Below are 27,964 nucleotides of genomic sequence, written 5' to 3'. Positions count from 1 at the left end.
GTGGGATATATACCTAGGTATGGAATTTCTAAGTCATATAGTAACTTTATGTTTAACTTTCTGAGAAACTAACAGACCATTTTCCAAAACAGCCATTTCACAGTCCCACCGGCAATCCATGTTTTCCAATTTCTTCGCATCTTACCGACACTTGTACTTATCTGTCACTTTGATTTTAGCCATCGTAGGGGATGGGAAGCAGCATTTCATTGTGGTTTTGATTTGCATTTCCCTGATGGCTAATGCCGATCACCTTTACATACGCTTCTTGGCTGGCCATTTGCATATCTTCTTTAGAGAAGTGTCTATTCAGATCCTCCATCCATTTTTTTAAACCTGAGTATTTGTCTTTTGTCTTTTCACTTTTTGATGGTGTCCTCTGAAGCACAAAAGTGTTTCATTTTGATAAAGTCTACTTTATTTTTTGTTGCTGTTGCTTATACTCTTGGTGTTGTGTCTACTAGGCCATTGCCTGATCTAGATCTTGCCTATATTCTCTTCTAAGAGTTTTGTAGATTTAGCTCTTACAATTAGACCTTTGGTTCATTTTGAGTTAATTTTTGTATGGCGTAAAGTAGCATTCCAACTTCTTTCTTTTTCCTCTGGCGTCCAGTCGTCCCAGCACCATTGGTGGAAAAGACTATCGTTTTCTCATCGAATTGTCTCGGAATCCTTGTCCAAAGTCCCTGACCAGGTGGTTTGATGGCTCACAGTGGTGAAGTATTAATGTGATTGTTTGAGCTTAGGGCTGAGCCAGGAATTTTTAAAATTGTGGTAAAATACATATAACATAAACTTTAGCATCATATTTTTTTAATGCACAGTTTATTGGGTATCAAGTGCACATAATTGTGCAACCACATCACCACAATCTATTTCCAAAACTTACTTCATCTTGCAGAACTGAAACACTGTAACCATTAGACAGTAACTCCCCACCCCGCCCTTCCCCAGCCCCTAGAACCATCCCTGTACTTTCTGTCTCTGTGAATTTGACTACTCTTGATGCCTCATATAAATTAAATTATACAATATTTGTCTTTTTTGTGACTAGCATGTTTCACTTAGCATTTTGTCCCCAAGCTCCATCCATATTGTAGCATATATCAAGATTTCCTCCCACGTTAAGGTTAAATAATATTGTATGAATGCGCTACATGTTGCTTCTTCATTCATCCACAGATGGACAGTTGAGGTGCTTCCACCTTTTCCCTAAAATGAATGATGTTGTAAGATGGATGTTTTCATTGAGAACTTCCCTCAACCACTGTTGAACACAAAATGGTTTGGAAATTAGCTTTCACTGAACATTCAATAATGCTTCTTAATGAGCTCAACCTAAAATTACAAGGTGAACTATTTATATGTGAAACTTTTACTGCGGTAAAGTTGTTTCAGCAACAATAACTTTTTTGAATCATAATATCAAGTTGCTTTAAATACTTCCTGTACTGTGAAAAGTTATAGCAAGAAGTAAAATGTCCATTATCAGCAGGAGCATAAAATGGAGTAAAAATAGCCTCTTCAATGAATAGTATTGGCAGATCTGGACAGCTACATGCAAAAAAATGAAACTTGACCACCAACTTATGCCATACACAAAAATTAACTCAAGATGGATAAAAGACTTAAACTATAAGACGTGACACCATAGAAGTCCTAGAGGAGAACATAGGTAGGAGAATTTCAGATATTCTACGCAGCAATATTTTCACCAGGATGTCCACACCTGCCCAGCACCTGCTTTGGTGGTGCTGGGTCTGCCTGTGAACAGATCAAAAATTTCATTCTTGGGGGGAGGGAAGGGGAGAAAAGGCATACAACTGTAATTGAATAACAATAAAAAATAAATTAAAAAAATTCATTCTTGATTGGAAGGGAGGGGAATCGAGTTCAAACATTATTCGTGTATCATCCCTTCCTAAGTCAATTTTGTTTTCTCCATGAGCTGCTTGGTTTCAACTCCTCCCCCAAGTTACCTTGTGGTCTTACTGCTGATGTTCAGAGCCACTGATGGCCCCTTCCTGGGGCCAGGGACGTTGTTTGACTCATCTGCCCCTTCCAGAAGAAGGGTCCCAGCAGCCCCAGAGGGGTCCAAGAATGCTGTTTTCCATTCCTTCCTGACTTAAATGCTGTGAGAAGGGCACAGGTACCGCACTGGCTCCTGCTCCGGAAGCAGAGCTTGGCCAGGTTTGGAGGGAACAGTAGGAAACCAATCCATTCATTCAAACAAACTGTTTTGCCTCTGTGGAGTTACCCACAACATGTGTTTCACCATATCTCACCCCAAATCCCAGTCCCTGGTGAGGAGTTGAGAAGATACAGGAATGCACCTCCCCCAACGCAGGGCTGTTTTCTCTCCAGCCAGACCAGACTGCTCTGATGTCATCAGAGAATGACATGCAGCCCAATTCTGAGGCCGCAACAGCCAGGCTCAGAAGGCGGGTGGAGGTCCTGAAGGAAGCTGCGGGATGCCACACCTGAGGAAGCCTGTGGGTGGCAGAGGCGCTGAAAGTCTAGAAGGGGACATTGAGGAAAAACAGCCCCGAGGTTGGGGCCAGATCCAATCCCACATCAAGCCTCCAAATTGGATTTCCTGGGTCATGCCCACAAGTGATCCAGAAACAGCCTCAGGCGCGGGCGCCACACTCCAAGGTGGGAGGCAACACTCTCTGCTGGCCCCAAGTCCAAGTCCAAGTGACAAACCACAGGCACCAGGAGTCAGACGACCTCTGTGTTAGCTCCAGGGTTCAAAGAGGAATCTCTGCAAGGGGCACCCCAGGTGCCCCCAGCTAAAAGCTCACCTATAGGTGAGGGTGCCTGGGAGGCCAGAAGGAGGTAAATGGATGGAAGGCACAAACCCTCATTTGATACTCATTGGCTTCTGGGGTCTTCTGAGAGGGAGAAAAACTTTCAAGCACAAGTGGCCTTTCTGGTCCCTCGCGGCCAAGTGAGAGGCAGGCTTTATAGAGCAGACATTTGAACTCCAGGGATGGAGAGAGCCTGGGGCTTCAGTGATGATCAGGGGCTTCTCTGAGAACCAGTTGTCCAGAGCCCCACAGCAACCCCCACCCCTCACCATCCCCGTGAGGACCAGCTCACCCCTCTCTGAGCTCTGGGATTCTGCTCCAAGATGACTGATGTCGATCTGGAGTAACACATCGGGAGAATCGCATTCAGAGGAAGAATCACTTGGATCCGAGGAGAACAGTGAAGGAAGTCATGCACAATAGTTCATAAAATTGCAGTTACTCCAGCAGGAATGAGGTGTCTGACCTCCTGTCCTCTGGGCACGCAGCTGTGAGAGGACCCTTGGCTGGGTCTGTAGGGTGTCTGTGTAATTGAAGGGGACTCAGGGCAGGGATGAGGAAGGTGGGCAGGGGGACGACAGACATCCTTATAAACGGCCAACCTGGAGCAATGAAATTTCAGGAAAACCCAAACAAGCCCACAGTCACCTCTAGCCCTAAGATATTTTTAACGAAAAGGAAACCCCTTGTAAACCTGGTCAAGCGGGGGGCAATCAAAGGTAAGCAGCAGAAGAGGCTACGTCCTGCGGGCACACACAGCCCGTCCCGTCCTCCCTGGAGTCTCCGTCAGTGTTGCAGGCTGCAGTCTCACTGCTAATGTCCTCCCCACCCGGCACTCGGCTCCACCCCTGCTATCCAGCCCCAATACACCCTCCCCCGTTCCGATCCTCAGTATCTCATTCTGGACTCCGGCTGACAGTAGAAGGCCACCACATCCGGATGTTGGACCTGACCTTGATGCGTTCGGAGTACTGCTCAGGGTTCACAGGCAGGATCTCAGCTGCTGCCCCAGGTTTTGCAGTTCTGGCAGCACAAGCAGCTTTCTTCTTAGTGACAGATGGTGTGAGGGAGGGGGTGCATGACGGCCATGAAGTAGACATCCTTCTGAGGACACTTCCTTGGTTTTTCATGGCATAAACATCGACAGAAGGCTCGAATGCCCTGGGACCAAAGAACCAAGGACAGCCGGGGAGGTGGCCGGGGCCCTGTGGAGGTGTGTCCTGGGAGCAGGGCAGGTTGCCGCCCACCCCCTCGTTCTCACACTCCCCGACCTCTGCCCGCTCCTGCACCTCCATCTCCTCCTGCTCTGCCTGGTCCACATCGTGAACGCCTGCTGGCAGGCCGTAGTCCATGATCTTCCACTGGGCCAGAAACTGTGTCCTGTTTCCTCTCTTCCGGGGAGTTCTTTTTACTCTCCTCTCCCACGTGCAGCTTCTGCTCTTCCTTGGGGAAGTCCATAAGTCATTGTCTTTACATTCTGACAAGTCCTCGGCCTTCTCTTGTCACTCGCTTCTCTGGGAACAGCAGGACGCTTGAGGTCATACTTGCAGTGTACAGTGAACCCACGGCTGAACACCTTCCTGGTGACCGCCATGTAATTTTCCACTCCACCTGCAGTCAAGGGGTACACGCCCAGGAACTGTGGCAAAAGGGTGTGGCCGTGACACTCCACTATGAACTGGTGGTACTTCTATACAGTGCTGTTCATCTCAACCAATCCTCACTCGACACAGTTTTGATGACAAAGTGCCACCTCAGCCCTGGCTGTTCCTATTGATATGGGCACATCACTGAATTCTGGTAATCCTGAGTCAATCCCAAACCTCTCCGGAAGATTTCGAAACACCGCGGGCTGTACTCTTGAAAGTGACTGGGAAGGTTCTCCTTTCCTGAAGAGGTGATTGTCCACCTTGATCTTGCTGTATGCTTTGGAGTCATCTGGCATTATCTTGACAGGGACAGGGACGTCGCCCAACTCATTGATGATGGGGCTCACCCCCCACATCAGGACACTGAGGATCTGCTCGCTGGCCCGTAATTGCTTCACTTTCTGGCGCACGAAATGCTGCTTCTCGGGCTGGGTCCTTCTGGCGCTGCCCGGGGCTGCTAGTGCGTTGGAATACCCATGCAGGGTGGCGGCAGCGGCCATGTGGGGGCAGCCAAGACCGCGCTTCTGCGAGCGGCCCCACACCGCCTCGCCTGATCCTCACCCGTGCTCCCTCTCCACGATCGCGCCCATCCCATCTACAATGAAGATCACTAACTAATATCACATGCTAGTGGATTGAAGCAGTGTTTCTCACTACCGATCTGTGTGAAAGGACATTTTCAAAACTGGAATACGTAACATTGCATTACAGATCAGCACTAACAGAAGAACATTTGAAATCACTTTTGATGATAGGAAATACTAACTTTGAATCCCAATTAAGTGAAATGTTACCCCCATTCCCCACCAAAAAAGGAAACATATTATTCTCTTTAGTGGACTTGAGTTATAAAACTTACTCGATAATAACTCTATTTGGATTTCATTAAAAAATTTTGGAAAAAAAGTAAAATCTATTACTATGTACCTCCATAAAATCTTCGTTTTCGCCATTTGTCCTACAAAGCCTAAAATATTTACCATTTGGCCTTTGCAGAAAACAGTTTGTCAACCCCAGAGAGAAAAAGAGAAAAGAGCTGAAGGTCAAGGGTCTTACGATACCCCTATTCAGAAGTCAGGACAAGGTAAAGGATCTCCAGCGATCGAGGCTGGAAAGCAGCAGCCAGGGAGGTAGGAGGGAAGCTCTCAGAGTGTGGCATCTCACAAACAAAGACAAGAAAGTGTTTCAAGCAAGAGACAATGGTCAACTGTGTTAAATGCTGCTAAAGTAAGGATAAAGGTTCAACTTTTGCATTTGGCAGCGTGGGAATCGTTGGTGATCTCGGTGAGTGGTCTTGGTGGCATGGTGGTAGAGGACAACAAGACCGAGAGGAAAAGGTCGAGAGGTTGAGAAGATTAAATAACACAGCTGAAGTGTTTAGTGTTGTACTTAGCACACAGTCTGTACAGTAATTATCACCCAAGCAGACACTGTTGGTGCTCCGCCCATTCCCCCTCGCTGCTACCAGTTCAGGAAATCAGCCTACTCTTACCGGTGCAGATGTTTCTGATTTTATTTGCCTGAGAACTTTCTCTGGCTGCTGGAGGCTGCTCTGCTCACGGGCAACAGGCTGGAGCTGCTGGGGAATTAACCACCCCAGGCGCAGCCAGGTGTATAAACACTCTCGTCCCTTGCTTCTCGGATGGGGTAACTAAGGTATGTGTTGGGCAGAGTTCCCCAGCAGAATTAAGAATGGCAACATCTGTATTGTAGAATCGCATACCTGAAACCTGTATAATTTTATTAAACCAATAATTCGATTAAGAATGGCAAACCCTGGCACTTGCGCAAGTTGAAACAACCACCCCTGGAAGTTTGATTCATAACTATGACGCCCCAGGTAACAGTGGACGTTTGGATTGACCATGGCCCCCAATGTTAATGGCCTCCAGCTCAGGGTGAAGAATGACTACAGAATGGGACACCAAGAACTGAGACCAACTACATCCACACAGATTACAACTGTGGGAGCTAAAAAAAAATATTAATACTTTCCCTCCCACCTTCTAAGTTCTTCTGGCTGGGCTAATAACCAAATTAACAGAGACAGATTGACAGGAGGAAAATCAAAGTTTAATACATGCGAATGGTGAATTCACATAGGCACAATAATTCCATGAACGTTCCAAAGACAGTGAGGCAACATGGGTTATAGAGGACATGTTTGGACAAAGGAGAAAGTGGGGAACAGGGTCTTCGATTTCAGAAGTGAGAATGATTGACTTACAGGTGGTTGAGGAAGAGCAGGGAGACTCCTTGCTGGGTGACTCAGAACCAATGGGACACACGGGCACCTGCCTGGACGCCTTTTGGTGACCATGCTTAATTCCAATTAGTCTATGGCTGCCTCCTAAGATCTCCTTCCTGAAGCAGGTTTCTCTGCCTGAGTCCCGTGGGCAGGAAGAAGGGAGAGTCAAAGACTCTTCCTGAGTCTCTTGTTTCTTAATAAACAGCTGCAAATCAGTACCCCTCCTCCCCCCAAAATATCATTATCCCCAAAGCAGCTTCTGGGTGGCAGGATTTTGGCCCCTTCACAGTCAACATTAACATAATCTTATTGGGTTGTTGTCATCTTCAGCATGACTACAATTTCAGGAACATTTTGACCAGGAAGAGAAAAATTGGAAGTAGCTTTATTGTTCATTTCAGGAATTTCTTAAAATCCCACTTAAATGAACATCGCACTCTTCAACACTTCAACATGATTTTAAATGACTGCTCATGCTGTGTGGTAAGCAGAAAAGTAGGCCCCCACCCCCCGATGTCTATGTACTAACTCTTGGAACATCTGAATATGTTGTGTTATATTGCAAAGGGGAATTAAAGTGGCAGATGGAATTATGGTTGCTAATTTATTTGACCTTAAAATAGGGAGATTATCCTGGATTATCTAAATTGGCGCACAGTAATCACAAGGGTCCTCAAAATTAGAAGGAGGCAAAACAGAAGGTCAGAGCATGTGATTTAAGACTCAAACAGCCACTGCTGACTTTGAAGGTGGAGGACCAGGGCCTAACCAAGGACGGTGGGGCAGCCTCTGGACCGCGGAAAAGCCAAGGAAAGGGATTCTTCCCTAGACTCTAGAAAGGAGAAGCCTTGCCAACACCTTGACCTTTATCCAGGGAGACCTGATCAGACTTTTGACTTATAGAATTGTAAGATTATAAATCTGTGTTGTTTTAAGCCCCTAAATTTGTGATTATTTGTTACAGCAGCAATAGGAAGCCAATATACTCTCCGGTGTTACAGGTACTAGGTTTGTGTGCCCCACGCTTCAAAAGAAAGTCCAATAGTCAATAGATCAGAGTTTAGGGCAAGGAAAGGTTTGTTGGTCTAGAAGGCATAGCTCTAGAAGAGGGGAGAACTAATTCTCAAATCCATGTTAGGAGAGCTCAAAATTCAGGCGTCTTGTGTATCAGAAGGGTGGATGAGTGAGGAAGCGCTGGGTGGGGACTGTAGACAGGAGCTGAACAGGGTTAGGGATGGGAGCAGCAAATATTTCTCAGCCTGTTTTGAGTTTGCTTTAATACATTTCCTTATATTCAGATAAATAGATAAAATCTGTGTAGATAAGAGTGAAGCTTGAAATAGGTGGTCAGTGAAGAATTTTAAAATGGAAAAATAGGAACTTAGACTTGTCGGTTGGATTACCAGCTTTTAGGGCTGATAGAAACTCTTTGTAATTTTCACTTTTATTAAAAACAATAAAAATGTTTGCCTCGAATTTACTAGTTAAAAACTTCAAAGTTTAAAAAAAAAGAAAAGCTTCTTCATGGAAAGAAAACAGGTGAGAGGCAGGAGATTATAAAGTGTTTTCCAAATGATGACCCGGCGGTAGTGTCTCTGGACAATTACCGTACAGACTTGGATGAGACCCTTCGAAAACCCCGCCTAGTCTGTAACTATTATTTGGCCCTCAATTAAGTTATAGCTTGCCCTGACTGGCAGGATGTTAACAGGTGAAGGAAATCGTTTAAAATGATATCCTGAAGACTAGGATTAGTGGCAGAAAATGTTTCGATGACAAAAAAAGGAGGGGGGCTCGCTTGGCTTCCCGGGAGAAGTCCAGGCAAGGCTGTGAGCACCCTCCCGCGGGAAGTCCCCGGAGACAGACGGACTACCTTTTCGGCCGGACCTGTGGAGGGCCCTGGACCCGGGGCTCCAAGTCGGCACGGGCAACAGGTCTCGGGGCTTCGGCGGCGCGGACGGCCTGAGCCCTTCCCGAGTCCCACAACAGGCGGATCCGGCTGGGCCCGGCACCGCCCCCCGCCCCCCACTAGCGGCTACGCGCAGGAGGGTGCGCGCCGGCCGGCAGGCCCGGTCCTGCCCGCCCCGCCCTCCGAACGCGCCGCCGGGCCCAGAGCTCGCGCCCGGGTCACCGGGGCCGGCGCGGGGCCCGCCTGGGGTCCTGGAGCCCGAGAGCTGAGCAAAGCAGCACCCCCAGCCGCCGCTCCGCGCCCCGCGGCGCCGGCGGCCCCAGCGGCCCCACCGCCCCCAGCTTTTCCGGCGGGGAGGGGCGCGCCGTCGTCACGTGACGCCTCGCCGGCCCAGCCCAGGTCACATGGGCGGCGCGGCCGCTGCGTCAGTCCCAGTCCTGGCTGCGGGAGTCGAGCCGTAGTCTCCGCCGCCGCCAGCTGACGGGGCGGAGATCCGGGCGCCAGGTCCTGGTCAGCCCGCCCCCGCCGCCTCGGTCGGCCGTCCCCGGCCCGGCCCGACCGTCATGGAGCGGGGCGGGACCTGCGCCTGTTCCGTGTGAGGTGCGTCGCCGCCGCCTGCGCCCTCCCAGACCTCGCGAGCCCCCGCCACCGCCGCCCGGACTCCCTCGCCCTTGGCAGCCTGTCGCCGCCCCCCGGGCGGCATCGACTGCGCGTCCGGTGAAGTGCAGGCCCGGCGCCGCCGCCGCCGCCGCCTCTGGGAGATGGTTCGGGCCTAGCGGAGCCGGGACTGGAGGTGAGAGGGCCGACGGTCTGTCGGAGGGCCCGGCCGCGCCGCGGGGCCGCGGGCGCGCGAGGGGGAGGACGGGCTTCGCCGGGGGGCTCGGGGACACGCTCCCGGCCCGGGCCGCTCGGTCCGCCTTCGTTCCCCATCTTCGCGTTCCACCCCTCCCCCCCAATAAATAAGCTAACCCAATCCTAACAAAAAATCCCAGACATCCATCTTTTCGCCGTCTCTCTCCTTTCGTTCCCTAATCTGTCCCTTCCCTCGGAAATACCGCTGACTGTTTTGTGACTTTTTAATACCCCATTTCGAGTTGCTTCTAGTTAAAGGAGAAATAGGCCTAGGTTTTGGCTATCATAACCCAACTAGTTCTCGCTTTCCTTCTCGCGATCCTGCGCACCGTCACCCCCACCCTGCAAAAAAAAAAAAAAAAAAAGGAAAAGGGTTCCTCCTGCGAGCGGCGGAGGGGGGTACTGGACATTGGAACGGGGGGCGTAGTGCCCGGGTCCCCCGTAACTTCGGAGCCGGCCTGTTAGCCGGGCGCGCGGTGGCGTGGATGTGGATGCTGCGTTCCGAGGCCTGTCCTCCAGCTGCCTGTCTGTGCCCGGGGTTAATCTCGTAATTGACGTCAGTGCTTTGTTCCTTCCCCTTTGCTGTTGCTTCCACTCTTCGAGGATGGATCCGGGGGTCCAGGAGTTTCAGGAGTGCCCCGACTGCCTCTGCTTTCCCGGACGGCGTCGTTGGTCCCGGGGTGAAAGGTCAGATCCGAACCGCTGGTGTTCGGCGCTCTGGCCGGGACAGAGCGTTCGGTCCCGGGATCTGAGACTCAGTCGCAATTCAGGATCGTGCGATTTCTCTCCTGCTGGCCGCAGGGTTTTAAAACTTAGGCCAAGCCCCATTTCCCGTGGCCCGTCTTTTTTTTTGACGAAATCGAAGCTGTGTGCCCGGGTGAATGGGAGGTTTGCAGACGTGACGTTTGAAATGGGTATTATTATTTTTAGGGCCCCGATGTTAAAGGCTCAAAGCTTTGTTTCATTCTGCAAAGCTTTATGAAGTGCTTGTTGTGTTTCAGTGTCCTTTAACTTATCATTGAAATGATTATGCGAACTTTCTTAATTTGGCCTTTGGTAAAGATCCTTTGTGGCCTCTGAGTCTGCCTAGAATCATCTCTGGTCGTATGTGCATAAAGAGGTGTTGGCAAGTGGCCACTTGGTTTTTAACAAAGCTGGCTTCTTTAAATTTCTCGGGCTTTTTTTCTTATTCATCATTGCGTTTTTCAGTCTCCAAACGTTAAAAAAAAAATCTCAAGAAGTTGTTTTTATTATATTTTAGAGTTAACTTATCTGGAAGCAATCAGTATATTTTTATTATTGTTTTTTTATTACCAGAGGTTTCATTCAGTCTGTGGTGGCTTGCAGGCTGATGACTGGTTTTCATTAGCTCTACAGGAACGGTAGGCAAATTTTACTTTAAATAAAATTTTGCATCAAGTGGGACAAGATAGGATGTCAGTGAATGACCCAACTTTACTGTTTGGTAACCAAAAAAAAAAAAAATAGCTTAGCTGTGTTAATCGGAAAGTAGCCTGCAACTTTGGGGTATAAAGGTGATTATTACAGTGCTTTGGTGAAGCTATGTAATTAACAATTCTTAAAGATAAGAATATTTTCACTCAGACTCCCTTTCTACTTGTCAGATGACATACATTCTCTCCTGTGCTCTTGAGTTGCTGTATTACCTTTGTAGCAGGGTATGTTTTCTGCTTCGTATTGCAGTTACAGGACTTTTGTAGTGTCTTTAGAGCAAGGGCCTCTCTGAATCCTCCCCAGGATTTTATACAATTATTAGACTGAAGTTGAATGTGATACCCAACCTAAGATTCCACTAGAAGGTGATGCAAAGAAAACTAGATGAGCCAGGGACCAGCATTTGAAAAGTGACTGTCAGCTACAGAAAATGGTAGAAGATGAGGCCTTTTAAAAGTTTTATATCTTAGCTTTTTTGAAGAGTTAAAGTAAATTTCATGGTTTTATGTGCACCTGAGAGGAACAAAGAAAACAGGTATTTTTGTGGCCATCTACTGGTTTAGAATGGAGTCCAAAATATATGAGGCCTCCTGGTAGCATTTTTCGTGAAACCAAAGAGGCAGTGTTCAAGCATTAAAGGTACACGTGGACAGTGACCCCGAGGTACAGTGTGAATTACAAAAATTGATGGCTTAAATTTTATTTTTTATTTTTGCTCTATTTTACAGGTTTCTTACCATAAAAACTTTGCTGTATAATGTAAAGGTTTCCGAGCTTTCAACCCCTCCCCACCCCGTCCTTATGTTTTAACCATTTCCTTATTCATTTCTTCTGATATAAATAATGATTATATTTGATTTCTGGGAGGGTGTATACCAGTCTCGGTTATTGTGAAATAAGGTGTAGGCAGTGACTTAAAGACTGCTTAAAGCTAACCTGACCTGTACCTTGCCGCTTTTTCTTCTGGTTTAAGAAAAGCACTCCTACTTACAGTATCTCCCTACACCCACTCACGTTGGTTATTTAAAGTGATATTCCCATACGTGGGAGAGGGCAGTAATACACATTCCAGCTGCTCAGTTCTGGCTGATCATGTGCATTCCTGTTTGTCTGGATGTTCATTTTCACTGGCATCATATCCTGGGACTTTCAATGGTACTGGCACATAGAAAATGTTAGAACCTCTGAACTCATTTCCAAAATAGTCCAGAAACATTTTAATATTGGCACTACTCATTCTATTTTTGAAGGAAAAAATCTTATGTCAACTCTACCTGTTTTTGTCAGCTATACTTTATTTAAAAAATCTGTAACCTGAGGAAAGGCATTTCATGTAACTTTATCTCTCTTGGAGTACCTAACGAACCATGGTGGTGGCTTTGAGGCAGGTAGACAAAGCTTATTAGTGGGTGCTATTTTAAACTAATTATTTTGATCATCGTTTTCTATGATAGGTAAAATAACTTCAAGCGTTCTTTTCCCAAAGGGTGGGGGTGTGGCGGGGCTGAGGAATCAGGGATTGATTGATGGGAAGAGATTGTCCTGGAAAGCCAGTATGGTTTGACTGCCCAGATATGGTCATAGTCTGCCCTGGGACTGGGCTTGCTGGGGCTGTTTGGGGCCTGAATGAGTCTCTCTTGATATTGTCACTTCGGAGCTGCCTGGTGGGTTGTGACTTTTCACTTTGTGTTTTTGTTCTGTCATCATTAGTGTGGGACAGTTTTATGGAGAGGTGACTACAGGTGAATACTTTGCATAGACAGGTTTTCCTGCCTCTTTGCAATTGCTTTGATTTCTTCCATCAGGAATATCACTTTTCCTCTTGTTCTTTACCTGTTGAGAATTACCATCTTTTAAGGCCCAGTGCAAGTGCCATTGCTTTCCTATGATTTTACTTGATTTCCTCACCCTACTCCATTTGTGATCCACTTCCTTGGAATACCTGTATCGCTTTGTATCTCAATTATTTGTTAGGCAGCTAACTCTGGGTCTGTAGCCTTCCCGTGACACGGAACACAATGTATCAGGGAAGACACTAGTAAAATAAAGATTGTTACACTGTCTCATTATGTTATCTCTAAAAAATTAACACCTTCCTTAATATCATCACATATCTAGTCATTGTTCAGATTTCCCAGATTACGATTTTTGCTTTAACAGTCTGAATAAGGATCCAAATAAAGGGGCATGTATTACACTGTGAATGTGTCTCAATCCTTTTTTTCCTTCATTCTATAGGCTGCTGTCTTGTCTTTTTGTTCTTGTTCCCATACAGTTGGTTTGTTAAAGAAACCAGGTCTTTGCCCTATGATAGGGGTGTCAAACTCATTTTCACCAGGGGCCACATCAGCCTTGCGGTTGCCTTCAAAGGGCCAGATGTAATTTTAGGACTGTGTAAATTAACTACTTCTTAACTGGGGCAAGGAGCCCGGTGCTGCCGCCTGGGAGAAACAAGGTGCTGGGTGGGTAAGACAAGGTGGAGGGCCTTGTGTTTGCCACCTGTGCCGTATGAGATTTCTCAGAGTCTGGATTGTGTTGACTGCATCCCCATGGTTTGGTGTAATATGTTCCTTTGCCCTGTTTTTCCTTTATTGGTAGTTATATCTAGAAGCTTGGTCTGATTCAGGCTTGAAATTTCTTAATGGCAAAAATGCTTTGTAGGTAGTGCTGTGTGTTACCTCCTGTGCGCTCTCTTTTTTAAACAATTTTATTTATTTGTTTTTAGAGAGAGAGAAACGTGTATCAGTTTGCAGGAGGATGCTCAACTCACTGAGCCACACCAGTCAGGCTTCCGTGCACTCTTAGACCTTCAGCTTGGCTTCTCACCCTACCATGCCAGTGAAATCGCCCTTACCAAGGCCGCCCGTGACTTTTATATTGCCCACTTGTACAATTGTCGCTTACTCCTACGTCCTTCTCTACTTGTATTGTTAATCATTTTCTCCTTGATATTTTCCTGCCTTACTAGCTGCTTCTTTGCAGACTCTTTTTAAAAATTTAATCTTTATTATACTTTTTCATTACCAATTAGTCCCCTTACGACCCCTCCCCCCAGCAATTACCACACTCTTGTCCATGAGTTCTTTTTCCTTTTTGCTCAATCCCTCCACCCCCAAGTGCCCCCTCCCCCCCACTGGCTGTCGTCACCTGCCCTCCATCTGAGTCCGTCTCTGTTTTGCTTGTTAGATCAGTTTGTTCATAGGATCCCACATATGGGTGAGATCGTATGGTATTGGTCTTTCTCTGACTGGCTTATTTCACTTTTTTTTTTTTTTTTTTTTGTACAGCCAAGTAATATTCCATTGTGTAAATGTCCCATAGTCATTTTATCCACCTATCTGTTGATGGACACTTGGGCTGCTTCCATATCGCGGCGATTGTAAATAACACTGCAGTGAACGCAGGTGCTTATGTTTTTTCAGATTAGTGTTTTGGGTTCCTTCGAATATATTCCCAGAAGTGGGATCGCTAGGTCAAGAGCCAGATCCATTTTTAACTTTTTGAGGTCTCTCCATACTGCTTTCCCCAGTGGCGGCACCAGTCTGCATTCCCACCAACAGTGCAAAAAGGTTCTCATTTCTCCACACCCTCGCCAGCACTTGTTGTTTGCTGATTTATTGGTGATGGCCACTCTGACAGGTGTGAGATGGTATCTGGCAGACTCTTAATTCTTGCTACTTCCTTGATCTATTGATAGTTCTGGATTTTAGACTTGGCATTCCCTTTTTACTCTCCTGTGTGATCCTGTCCATTTGTGTTGCTTTCGCTGTCATATCTAAGTGTTTTGTGGGCACCAGAACTCTTTCATCCAACTGAATACCCTCCCCCCTTTAAATAGTCTAAGAGGCAATTTGTTTTACTTAGGAAAGAAGAATTTGTTGGGAACATGCTGGGTGTCCTGTGAATTCTAAGAAAGACAATCAAACCAAAAGAGGACAGCTAGAACTCGGGAACAGCTTGGATCCAGGGGCTCCAACTACGGTTGGGAGTGTCTGTCTCTCATAAGATGCTCTTTGCATATGCAGTCAGTTCTCTTGCAGCAGACCAACTTTAACATTTACTGCTATTCTGAGTTTCAAATCTTGTATCTTCCGGTGTCAGGGACACTGACCTGAATGAATCTCAGTCCCAAACCCCAGAAAGGGGAGTCATTAGGCCATGTCCCCCTCTAGGCTACAACTTTGGCTAGGGGACTACATTGTAATAAGATGCTTTAGCTGCACCATCCTAGAGACAAGTGGAGTAAGGGGTACTCTTTTTTTTTTTAATTGTTGTTCAATTACAGTTGTCTGCATCTTCTCCCCACCCCTCCACTCCACCCCTAGGGCACTCTTAAAACATAGTTGGTCTACCTCATTCTCCCATGGCTATTTAGTGCACACATACCCAGTCCTACTTTTTCTCATATGTATATTAAATATGTTAAAACATAATTAAATTTTTTTATAAGATTAGAGAGAGGGGAAGGGAAGGGGAAAGATAGGGAGAGAAACATCAGTGTGCAAGAGAAACATCAGTGTGCAAAAAGAAACATCGATCTTGCGTGCCCCCAGCTGGGGAATGGGCCCACAACCCACGCCATGTGCCCTGACTGGGAATCAAACTGGCGACCTTCAGTTCACAGACTGGCAATCAAGCCACTGAGCCACACCAGCCAGGGCTAAACATAATTTACCAGCCCAAAACCCTCATCTCTTCTATGGATATAACGCAAGGTCACGTCTGGCTGTATCATCCAGAGGTCATTGTTCTCTGAGTCCAGATTCTAAAGGTGATACATCATTTGTTAATCAGCCTAGATATCCTTTGTCATGTCTGAAAATTGTGGGCTAAATACTAAATTTAATCATCCTTAAAATAACTGATACACAGTGGGTAGGAACTGAAGTAACTAAAGCTGATCAGGTCGTCTCTGTGTAGACACCTGTAGTGCAGGTGTTCATTATGTATAGGTTAACTATTCTACCACTTCTCAACCCACTCACCCCCATCCTGCCCTTTTCCTGCCTTGGAGAATGCACCACTATCATCACTTTTCCCGGAAACCTGCACATTGTCCTTGACTCCACTGTTTTACTTCTCACATCTGATTTGTCCCAAGATTCTACTTCCTTAATATGTTTGAATCCAAACCATTTCTCTACATTATCTACATTCCTACTATGGCCACCTTAATGCAGGCTTTCATTTGTCGCCTGGACTATTGCAACAAGTCTTCTCACCTGTTTGTTGTTCCCAGCCTGGTCTACAGTACACCCTGTACCACAATAATTTTTCCCTGGAAACTGCAAATCTGATTTTGTTAGTTCTCTGCCTTAAACTTCTTAGTAGTGTTCTATTTTCTGCAGTAGTATTCTAACTGGGAATTCTTAGACATTAATGAGTTTTATGTAACTTTCTAAAGGACTGCTTTATAGCCAAATACTCCCTTGGGAGTTTGTTGCTGGGTTTAGATTTTGTTTATTATTATGTTTGTGCCAAACCATAGTGCCTTGTACTAAGATGATATTGCAGTGGCTCGAAGGGAAAGAGGGTAAGTAAAATTGGACCACGTCACAGTATGTGTTAGTGTGGGCAGGCCAAATCCAGGAGAACCCTGGCATAGCAGGTGGTATCATATTTTCACTGTGAGATGTTTCTGGTGGACCCCATCTTTATAATTAATCAACACCAAACAGTTTGCAGTATGGGTGTGTGTTACCAACTTCAGCAGTGTTACTTTATATACATTTAATGTAGATTTCAGTAAGGTAGGAAACCACAAATGAACACAAGCGAGGCCTCTTTAAAATTGACATTTAAGGACTGCTAGCTGATCTGGTGTATAAAGTTGTATTTTCCAAACTAACAAATAAACACAGTTATCGAGTCCATTTTGTATAACATGTTTATAGGCATTTTCTGTATTAGTATTGAAGTCAAGTTAAAGAAGTGGTTCAAACATATAGAACCAGACCTGAGACAGCATATTTCCAGGATTGAATACATCATTGGTCTAGTTTCTACAAACCAACATAATCTGTTACATTCACGTTATTTTAAATTTTGTTTTATATTATGCAAAGCTCTAATTTCACAGTTACATAAGAACTATAAACATAATTAGTTCATACCTAATTTTATACTTACATATTTTTCATCAACATTATAATAAGTCAGGAATCTTGGAGGGTTTCTCAGAAAAAGTGGGATATGTGGTAAGCTTTGAAATGGATATAATTAGAAATGGGGGAAAGTGAGGTACTACTAAGTAAAGGGGCCAGTGAGTAAAAACCTGGGTCTGAATGTATGTAGGTTATTTTCAGGCTCAGGTAAATACTGCAGACTTTATAAAAGTAGGTAAGAATTGAACTGTAGACAGCTTTAAATCCTGTTATTAATGACTTTTAAGCATAAGAAGATCTTCATTAGATCTGTTTTGTAAAGCTATAAAAGTAATTATCAGTGGATAAACTACAGAGTTTCCAGTAAGATGTCCTTGTGGGTTTTAGATATTTGTATGCTTTTAAAATAAGAAACTGAATCAAAAGATTTTCTTCTTATTAAAGGAACTGTAAATTCCGACTTTTCACCATTCTCTCTGCCCATTTATTCATCTTTGAAGGTGAAAATAGACTTCTCAGTTTATTTGTCCATATGCTTTTAGAGTTTGGGAGCCACAGTTTTTGAGATAAATTTAAACCAATTAAGTTTGGTTTACACAGTTCTCAAATATTAATGAAAGAAGTATAATTTGATTTGAATTTGGTTCTGAAACAGATGCATTGTATGTAACTGCACTGACAACGGGGAAGGAGCATGTACTATTACCGAGATGTACATTGTCTTGAGGGAGGCAGCTGGTTACATGTAATAAGAGTATATATTCTTAGATTTACCCTTAAGTGCAAATAAACATTTCTTCTCTTGAATTGAGGTTTTACATTGTCTCGTATTTTTAAAAGAACATCAATTCATTAGTAATTAGTCTGGCAAATACTGTTTCAAATTATTTATTGAACAATTGAATGCTTAATTACATAATAAGCATTGCTTGTGATTCTGTTTGGTCCCTAAGATGAGGAGGTAAAGTTTTGCTTTATTAGAAAAGCTTCATGGAGAAAGTGAATTGAGTTATGGTTAAAGGATAAGAATTGTAGAGCTTGATAGATGAACAAATAAATGTTTCAGTTCTGGTCTGTCTGAAGTAATTAAATGCAAATGTTACTGTGCTAAATTAAAATTTGATTTTAGTGTAATATGAAGTACTATTTCAATTGTGAAATATTAGTTTTTTTAAAGATTTTATTTATTTTTAGAAAGGGGAAGGGAGGGAAACATCAATGTGTGGTTGCCTCTCGCATGCCCCCTACTGGGGACCTGGCTTGCAACCCAGGTATGTGCCCTAACTGGGAATCAAACTGGTGACCCTTTGGGTTCACAGGCCAGTACTCAATCCACTAAGCCATACCAGCCAGGGCAGTATTTTGTAATGTCAGGTAAATAATGTCATGATATCTGTGTTTTATTTCTTAGTAAGTGAGATAATGTCTCCTTTCTAACCAGGCTGTGAAGTTTATTAGATTACTCATTCAAGGGATTGTCTGCTAGGTTATGTTATAGATGTACAGTGCTGAACAAAACGAACACATTCCCTGATGGTTGTCTAGTGGGAGAGTAAATATTAATGAGCATCAAAATAAATATATACTTGTGATCGAGTACTCTGAAGGAAAAGGGAATTGTCTGCATGATTTTTCTGAAGCTGGAAGAGCACGAGTTCAGTAAGCCCCCCAAAAGGCCCCTGGTGGGAACCGGGGGAGGGTTGTAAGATAGAAAATGAATCTGAGGAGATAGGCAGGAGTTAGACCAGGTAGAAAGTCAGATCAAGACTCTGGAGGCCATGTTAAGGACCTTCAAGTTTATCCTAAGGTAAGTGGAAAGGTTATTAAAATTTTATAAAGCTGGGGTTGGATAACATGATCTGGTTTGTGGTTTAAAAACATCACTTTGGCTGTTGTATGGGGTGTGGACTACAGAGACCAGGGGAACCAGGAGTCTGATTAGAAGGCTGTAGCATTTGTCCAGTTGGAGATAAAATGATAGCTTTTTTTGAACGGTAGCAGTGGAGAAAGAAGTGAACGCATTAACTCAATATATTTTGGAGGCTGTGGTTATGAATTGGATATGGAGAGAAGTTGAAAAGAGGATTCGGCAATAGAGGTTGGTAGGAAAGGATCCCAGGAGTAGGAGTTGGTAGGGGAAGGGGAAAACAGATCAAGAAATCAATTTTGGATGTATTAAGATTGAGATTCCTCAGACCAAGAACATGATCAAACAGGACTTTAGATACATGGTTGTCTGTCTCAGAAGAGAAAGGTCTGGTCTGGAGTACATTTGGATATTTGGTTTGTAGGCATTTAGATGGTATTTTAAGCCATGAAATTGTAGGGAGAGAACATAGACTGAATCAGAATAAGACCCATGGCTGAGCAAAGAGGAGTGAGCCAGAGGTACTGGGAAAACTGCGAGGGCCATGGTTACAGAAGCCAGAAGTATAAAGCAATAGAACATCTTTTGGCTTTAGCAACATGGAAATCACTAGAGATCTTGGCAGAGGGATAGAGTATGGGAAATTGGAAACAGTAGAGTGGTGAATAGTGATTGGATACATTTTGGGAAGCAGTTTGTGTATATCTACTAAATTTGAAGATGCTCCTACCCTGAAATCTATCATTTCCACTTGTAGGTGTCTATTCTAGAAAAACTCTCACTCATTGGTACAGAGAGAAGCCATGTATAAAAATAATCATTATAGCATTGTTTGTAATAGCAGAAAAAGGGAAAACTACCTAAATATCTGTCAACTGCAGAATGGACAAATAAATTGTATGGATATACAACAATGAAAATAAACGAACGTGGATTAACCTCATAATGCTGAGAATTAAAAGGCTCAGAGTCTTTTGAGTATACCATTTTTACCAGTTGAAAAACACAGAAGACAATTCAGTGTCTTATTTAGGGGACACACACATAAATAGTAAAAGTACAAAGAGTCTTACGGGAGAATACACAGGAGTCCTCCACGCTAATGGTAATGCTGTATTTTCTAAGGTGGTTTCAGAAGAAGTGGAGAATCGCCGAGAGTACTTTTGAGAAGCTTGGCCATGAACAAGAACAGAGAAGATAAAGAGTGAGTGGTAGCTAGAGAGAAATACAGGGTTAAGTCTGCCTTTACTTTTTTTTTTTTTTTTTTTTTTTAAGAGGAATATGTTTGAATGCTGATGGAAAGGATTCATTAGAGGCAGAAGTTGAAGTTGCTGGAGAGAAGTCAGTAACTAGGAAAAGATAGCAAAACGGCACAGTTGTTCTTTGGTAGAAAGAGATACTTTTTCTTTTTTAACCAGGGGAGAGAGAATGGATGCAGATGCTAGTACTTTGAAAGTTGATGGTTGGTGAGTGAGAGGATTTCTCTTTGATTCTTACCTTTATTTTTAATCTTTGGTAAAACATGGTTGTTTGTGGAATGGAACTTAGGAGGGAGAATCATAGACTCCATGAAATATTTGTGAGGAATAGAAAAGAGCGTTCATCAGAGATAGTAAAATTTCTTGGAAGCCTTGAGGGCTTAGTTGAGAGTGATTATGAGATATTGAGATAATATATAAAGATATCTTCGGGGCAAAGGTCCTTGTGTGCAAAGTACTGAATTGGGACCTGATGTTTTGTTACTGTTGGCTTTGATCTCCAGGTGTACACCTTTGTCTCCCTGCCTTGTAGAAAGTGACCTCTTCAGACTCTCATGGGTGGAGAAATTATGCCAAATGAGGCCAAGAGGGGTTTCTCTCCTCTTGAGACTTTTTTTTTTTAAAATTTATTCAGTTACAATTGTCTGCATTTTCTTCCCCTCCCCTCTTGAGGCTTTTTGCTTTAACAAATTGTGCCTATGTTAAAGTCACAGCTTAATAGCAGTTGTATTAAACTGGATTCTAAAATCATAAATCTTAGCTGAAGTCTCATTTTGACTTTTGGAGTTTAAATGATTTAATAATCTGGTGGTTGAAGGGCTTCATTTGCAGAAGCATAGTTCTAAGGCATTCACTGAAAAATCATAATAGGGGAATGAGAGTTCTGGCCAAGATGGAGGCGTACGTAGAAACCCTTTGATTCCTTATACAACCAAAAGGAGAATAACAACCAATCTAAAATCAATAAACAACCAGAAGTGCCAAAAAATCAAATTGCATGGAGCTCTGACAGTGAAGGAATTAAAGAAACACAGAACAACCAGACCAGTAAGAACCTGCGGTGAAGCAGTGGACCACGCAGGTGGGGCTGACTGAAGGCGAAACTGAGACTCAGGACTTGACTGTGGACTATGGTGGTTGCCATGGTGGGAGAAACTCCCAGTCTCACACGAGTGTTCATTGGGAAGTGGGCTAGAGATGAGCAGGTGAGCTCCATTGTTCCCTCTCTGGTCCCTCCCCCACATAAGCACCTGTAGCCCAGCAAAGTGGGTTGCCCTCCCCTGGTGAATACCTAAGGCCCCACCCCATTACAACTTAACAGGTGTGCTGAGGCAAAGAAATATGGCACAAATGGAAGAACAGAGCAAAACTGCAGAAAGAGAGCTAAAGTGATGAGATAGCCAACCTATCTGATGGAGAATTTAAAGCCCTGGTAATCAAAATGCTCACAGATCTGATTGAGCTTGGTCAACCGATGAAAAAACAAGTGAAAGATCCCCAAAATGAAATAAAGCAAAATATTCAGGGAACCCACAGTGACAGGAAGGAAACAAGGACTCAAAGCAATGGTTTGGAACAAAAGAGAAAAATAAACATCCAACTGGAACAGAACAAAGAAACAAGAATTCAAAAAAGTGGAGAGAGACTTAGGAACCTCTGGGACAACCTGAGACATTCCAATATCCGAATTAAAGGGGTGCCAGAAGGAGAAGAACAGCAGCAAGAAATCGAAAACTTATTTGAACAAATAATGAAGGAAAACTTCCCCAATCTGGCAAAGGAAATAGACTTCCAGGAAGTCCAGGAAGCTCAGAGAGTCCCAAAGAAGTTGGACCCAAAGAGGAACACACCAAGGCACATCATCATTGTTACCAAAGATTAAAGATAAAGAGAGAATCCTAAAAGCAGCCAGAGGAAGGGAGACAGTTACCTAGAAAGGAGTTCCCGTAAGACTATCAGCTGATTTCCCAAAAGAAACCTTGCAGGCAAGAAGGGGCTGGAAAGAAGTATTCGAAGTCATGAAAGGCAAGGACCTACATCCAAGATTACTCTATCCAGCAAAGCTATCATTTAGAATGGAAGGGCAGATAAAGTGCTTCCCAGATAAGGTCAAGTTAAAGGAATTCATCATCACCAAGCCATTATTATAATGAAATGTTAAATGGACTTATCTAAGAAAAAGAAGATAAAAAATAATAAAATAACAAATTCACAACTGTCAACAAATGAACCTAAAAGAAAAAACAATGAAAGCAAAAAGTAAGCAAACAACTAGAATAGGAATAGAATTAGAGAAATGAACATCACATGGAGGGATTTCAGTGGGGAGAGGGAATGGAGGGAAAAAGTACAGGGAAGCATAATTAGTGGGCATAAAATAGATGGGGGGAGATTAATAATGGTATAGAAAACCGAGAACTCAAAGAACTTACATGTACAACCCATGGACATGAACTGAGGGGCAGGGAATGCTGGAGGATTGAGGGTGCAGGGCGGAGGGGTAATAAAGGGAGAAAAATTGGGGGGGGGGAGAAAAATCATAATAGGTTCTGAACACTCTAAACTGTTTTTGAGTTTTCTTTTTTCATCCCCCTTGGTCATTGCAACTAGATTGTCAATTTTTTTTTTTTTTTTTTTTTTTAATAGAAAGAGGGAAACATCAATATGGTTGCCTCTCATGCATTCCGTTCTGGGGACCTGGACTGCAACCCAGGCATGTGCCCCGACTGGGAATTGAAACAGGGACCCTTTGGTTCACAGGCTGGCACTCAGTCCACTGAGCCGCACCAGCCAGGGCTAAAGGTTTGTCCACTTTTGTGATCTTTCAAAGAATCAGTTTTTGGCTTCCTTCATTTTTTCTATCCTTGGGTTGGCCAAAAAGCCTATTTAGTTTTTTTTCTGTAGAAGAGGAGACACATTTTTCATATTCACCAATTACTTTATTGATTTGGATATTCTGAGTATGTTGGCTGTCTCCTGCTGTTGGCTTCTAGTGGTAGAGGCTGGGGTGCTGCTAAATATCTCCCAGTGCATACAACAGCCCCACCACAAAGAATTATTTGGCCAAATGTCAGTAGTACCAAGAAACTTTGCAAATCACTTGACACATTTGATCAGTCACAGCCCCTTCTCCATAAACTGCACCAATCTTTTTTTGCATTTCAGCTGTTTTTAACCTTTCTTGAAATACTAACACATAATATGCTGAAAATGGGTACTTTCTTTCATCTTCAATATTAAAACGGCTGCCCCCAAATTCGCCAATTTTGATAAGTTTTTAAAAAATGCACAGACATGATAGCTTTCACAATACAGTCTAACACAATCATTTTGAATGAAGTGAAGACAACTAAGCACTACTAGAACTGTAATACGGAGAAAAACAAATGAACTTTTTGGCCAACCCAGCATGTCCTACTCTCCATTTTATTTATTTCTACTCTTTATTATTTCAGATCTTTCTCCTTGCTTAATATCAGTGTTTAAAGTTATAAATTTCCTTGTAGCACTGCTTTAGTTGCATCTGATGGGATTTAGTATTGGGTTTTGTTTTCATTATCTCAAAGGATTTCCTAATTCCTTCCCCTTGTGATTTCTTCTTTGACCAGTTCATTCTTTAAGAGTTTATTGTTTAATTTCCACATATTTGTTAATTTTCCAATTTTCTCTCTACTTGATTTGTAATTTCATCCCATTGTCATCTGAGAACATACTTTGTATGATTTTAATCCTTCTAAATTTATTTAGGTTTGTTTTATGCCTTAACATAATCTATCCTGGAGAATGTTCCATGTGCACTTGAGAAGACTGTGTATTCTGCTTGTTGCAAAAAGGAATGATTTCCAAAAAATCCCCCTTTTGGGGGGCCCTGAGGCCTCCCACCCTACATCCTGTTACAAATCCCTCCTTTCAAATACAGCCTTTTGTAATCATATAAAGGGCAATGGGCAAATACCTCATCTTCTTGTAGGTATTACCGGGCGGGAGTGGCTGCTGTCCTACATACCCTTGGGTCCAGGAGTCCCTAAAAGAGTTGGGGGGTGGCATAGAGGGTGGCCTTCCCATGAGTGGAAGGACCTTGCAGGGCCCAGGTCAGTTGGCTATTACTGGGAAGTGGCAGGCTCAATGTCCAAAGGCTGGCATTACTGGACATTGTATTATGGAAGTGACAGATTGGGCAAGAGGGTTAGAAGGCACAATGAAAACAAAACCATTAAATGACAAAGGCAGGGGCCAATTCTTCAGTGCCTCATATTAGGAAAAGTAAAGCTTATTTGTGGGAAGGTGGGCAAGGCATGCAACTCCTGTCCAAAGCCCTTTCACCCACTATACTTAGCTCGGGGTGAGGGGACTATTTTAGGATTTCCTCTTTTTCAGATTTCTGGGCCCTTTCTCTCCAAGCCATTAGGGCAGAAAAGGGAAAATCCATCTTAAAGTGAAGTCCACAGACTGCCCAAACCCTTCACCAACCCAACCACTTAGTTCAGCCAGACCTTAGACTCAGGGGACAGCTCCTGAGACTCACAAGCCATTGAGTCTCAGGGGCGATGATGAAGATGGGCTCCTTAAGGGAGGTCTGTATTGCAGCCAGTCACTGAGGTAATGAGGTCATAGGCATGCACCCTATGAAAAGAGAAGATAGAACACACATGTTAATTTACACAACAACCCACAAGCCAGTCTCTGTGCCTGTGAGACTGTTTTGGGAAGACATCCAGTTGCAAGGCCTCTGCTGAAATGACGTTTAACAGCAGCAATTTGACTTGTCCTTCAAGTCTGTAAATTGAACATCTTTGGTGATACTACAAACCCAGTTTCAACTTCCAAATGAAAAAATACTTTCAAGACAGAGCTGTGCTGTTCCGATATCCAATACTGAGCATTGTGGTTTTCCCTGGACCACGATTTTTCTCCTTAAGGTTACCCTCATTGTCGTTAAAAAGACTACATTGAGTCTCGTTTTTAATTTTGCCTGTTCGTTAGCATAAACATGCCAGGAGTAGCCTGGATCACCTATGATACTTTAAGTTCGCTTGCTGGAACTTACAGCAGGGAACCTTTAGATTGACCGTTTCGTCCACCCTTCAGGGCGTAGAAGCTGAGCCTCACACCTGCCATCTGGCTTCGCCTGTACCACTTGTTTCAGTTAAGCCCTTGAGGCTTCCATTGTGCCTGCAGACTCCTCCCCTGGCAAGACTGCCATGAACCACATAACCGACCAGGGTCCCAGGCGTTTTCTCATGGGCTTTTACTAGCTTCGCAAGTCAATCCCAGTTCCTCAGGGCTCTCTGGTGACGACCAGAACCCAGACATGCCTCCTTCAGGCGTGACATTCCAGTCAGCATCTTGGTTAACAAAACCACCATTTAATGACTGGTCTGATTGGTTCTATGCAGAGAAACCTGATGTCATCATTTACTCCCTCAGAATGCCAAGTTCTGAGGGGATCAGGTGGAGAGAAAAATACAAAGTGTGAAGGAAAATCCTTGCCCTGATATCCACCCAGATTGTACCTCCCTGCTTTATACCTTCCATTACTAACACCACATAATTTCTTTCCAAAACTTTCAAACATCTACAACCTTCCTTGTTTCCATATCTTAACCTTTCCCTTGTTTACTTCCCTACATAGTGAAGTTGTAACTTTCCCTGGGAAACTTCAATTTCCTTTTCAGAGCAGATGCAGAGCAAAATTCAGAACACAGAGTTCCAGAAGAACAGCACACAGGGAGAGGCATTCTCCTGCACCAGTGTGTCCATTGGGGCCCTGGCAGAGACATGCCTATTGCCTCGGGATGAAATAAGTCACCAGCCCTGAGTGACCCTTCCTGGGTCCTCAGCGGCAAAGGCGTTCTCCCTAACCCTTACAGGTGTCCTTTCCAAGGTCTTTAGATACAGAGGCTTTTCAATTAGAACCAGAGCAAAATTAAAACCACATTCCCATAAAATCAGAAAAGTAGTAGTTGAGGTTTCCTTTCCTCCAGATTTAAAACTTTCACAACCTGCATACATATTTTTACTCATCCAAATTTAACCATAATTCGCTTTTAATCCCTGCTCCTTTCCACACTGGGAAGGACTTTACTTAAACTCAGTACCTAAGCTCAGTATCTGGCAGCTAAAAATCCCTAGCGTTACAGGCATCTTCCAATGACAGTACCTAGATTTGCAGGGACATCCTTCCTGCAGCTTTCTGAAGCTTAGGAGTTGCAAGCATCCTATTAATACAGATGGTCACCCTTGGACTCAAGTTCATGACCTTCAGAACCAGAGCCATCCCTATCAGCACCAGTTGCACGGAGACCCCGACTGGTGCAGTGCCCGCACAGCACCTGATCTAAAGAGAACACTTAGCCCACCACCTTGCCCAGTTCCAGGAGAGCGGAACTCTCACGTGACCCATCATCCAAGGTGGCAGAGTGGTCAGGTGCCACATCCAAAATGGCAGTACCCCTGCACGGCCCATCCGCCACGGTGGAGCACTCACGTGACTCACCCTCCATTTTACCCAAAATGGCGGGGCACCCACACGGCTTGCTGTCCGATCTCAACATGCATGTGGGCTCGGCTTACAGACCCTAGGGGTTCCTTTCCTCCCCAAACTTGCTCCTTTACACCATTCTGGCATTCCTGGCAACTGGTGCCTTGAGCTGGGGTGCAGGGCAGTTCCCTGAGACAGGGAAGTCCCCAAAGCCATGCTCCAGGGGTCGTCTGCCCCGGGTGGCTAGAACCTGATTATAGGTTCCCTTAGTGCCATGTGGGCTCGACAAAACTCTGAGCAAGCAGATAGGGTCAGCCTGGAAGCAGCATATCAACCAAACCATTATCTACAACTCCATTATTCCAAAACAGTGTCAGAAACAAATTTTCAGCTAAACTACCTCACTTCTCTGACCCCTTCCCAGAACCATTTCCTTTTTACTTTTCCAGGCGTGATTAGGTGGCCAATGACCTCAGGAGGGGTGCAGAGAAATTCTCAGAGACTGGGAAAATTCTGCGGTCTCACTTTTCCACACCTGAGGGGGTTGGTCTGCCACGCACAATTCTCAGCCACGTGTACCAAAAGGAATCCATGGAGGGGGAGCTCAGATACTATTATTGAAACAAGCCCACTCCCCTGGGGTCTTTCTGGACAGGCTCATCTTGCCCGCCGCCACGTGTTAGGAATTGTGGCTCTCAATGCCAGAGTTTGGTAAAAAGGAAAGGAAATACTTATTCAAGTTATACAGGTTTAAAGTAATGGCGGAATGTCACCATTAAAATCCTAAAGTCCTTTTAAAACACCCTCATACACACAGTTCTGCCTTCCCCCCTTTGCCCAGTCAGGCCAGTCAGGGGTACCGTATCTCAGGAAAAAATAGAAGTCCGTAGCTTGGCTAGACTCCCGGTTCCTCTCAGTAATCCGTGCTGGGCTGGGCAGGTCTCCCGCAGTCCCCAGCAGCATCAGCTGTGTTGGCGCCACGATCTCCATTTCTTAACCCCAAACCACGTGGCACCTCCTCTGGTTCCTTTCACCCCTTTCCTTCCCAAATGGTCTCGTCCTCTGGTCTAGTCCTGCTTTGTCTCCCTCCTGGCGTGGTGCGCCTGTCTTTCATTTAAATCTCAGCCTGGAACCTCCTCCTCAACCCAATTTCCGACTCCTCCCACAATCGGCTACACCTGCCAGCACTCCCACAGTTTCCGCTTTTCTTGGCTGTAGTTAGTCCAGGCAGGTTTGGCCCCGTGGTATGGAGAGAACCATTTCAAGTTCTCCTGGAGGGGCTGTAACCAGGGGAAGCTGCCTCCCGGCTACATTACGGGTTAAAGTCCTA

General features: G+C 44.4%; 1 protein-coding gene and 1 pseudogene across 3 annotated transcripts in view; one reads left to right on the top strand and one right to left on the bottom strand.

Moving 5' to 3' along the window:
- Window positions 1-3,706: 3,706 nt before the first annotated feature.
- On the bottom strand, window positions 3,707-4,959 carry LOC112318051 (phosphatidylinositol 5-phosphate 4-kinase type-2 beta pseudogene; annotated as a pseudogene).
- Window positions 4,960-9,019: 4,060 nt separating this feature from the next.
- AFF4 (ALF transcription elongation factor 4) overlaps window positions 9,020-27,964 on the top strand; it is a 92,221-nt gene continuing 73,276 nt past the window's right edge. Inside the window, exon 1 of one of the 3 annotated variants that reach the window (XM_053913224.1) lies at window positions 9,020-9,409. The gene's annotated coding sequence lies outside the window, so the exon portion shown is untranslated. Of the gene's footprint in view, window positions 9,410-22,801; window positions 22,956-27,964 lie in introns of those variants that run through there. The other 2 variants (XM_053913225.1, XM_024575310.4) reach the window with 2 other exon arrangements.

Source organism: Desmodus rotundus, chromosome 10 (genome assembly GCF_022682495.2).
Source record: "Desmodus rotundus isolate HL8 chromosome 10, HLdesRot8A.1, whole genome shotgun sequence".
NCBI classification, from domain to species: Eukaryota; Metazoa; Chordata; class Mammalia; order Chiroptera; family Phyllostomidae; genus Desmodus; species Desmodus rotundus.
This window is presented reverse-complemented; position numbering and strand designations above follow the sequence as displayed.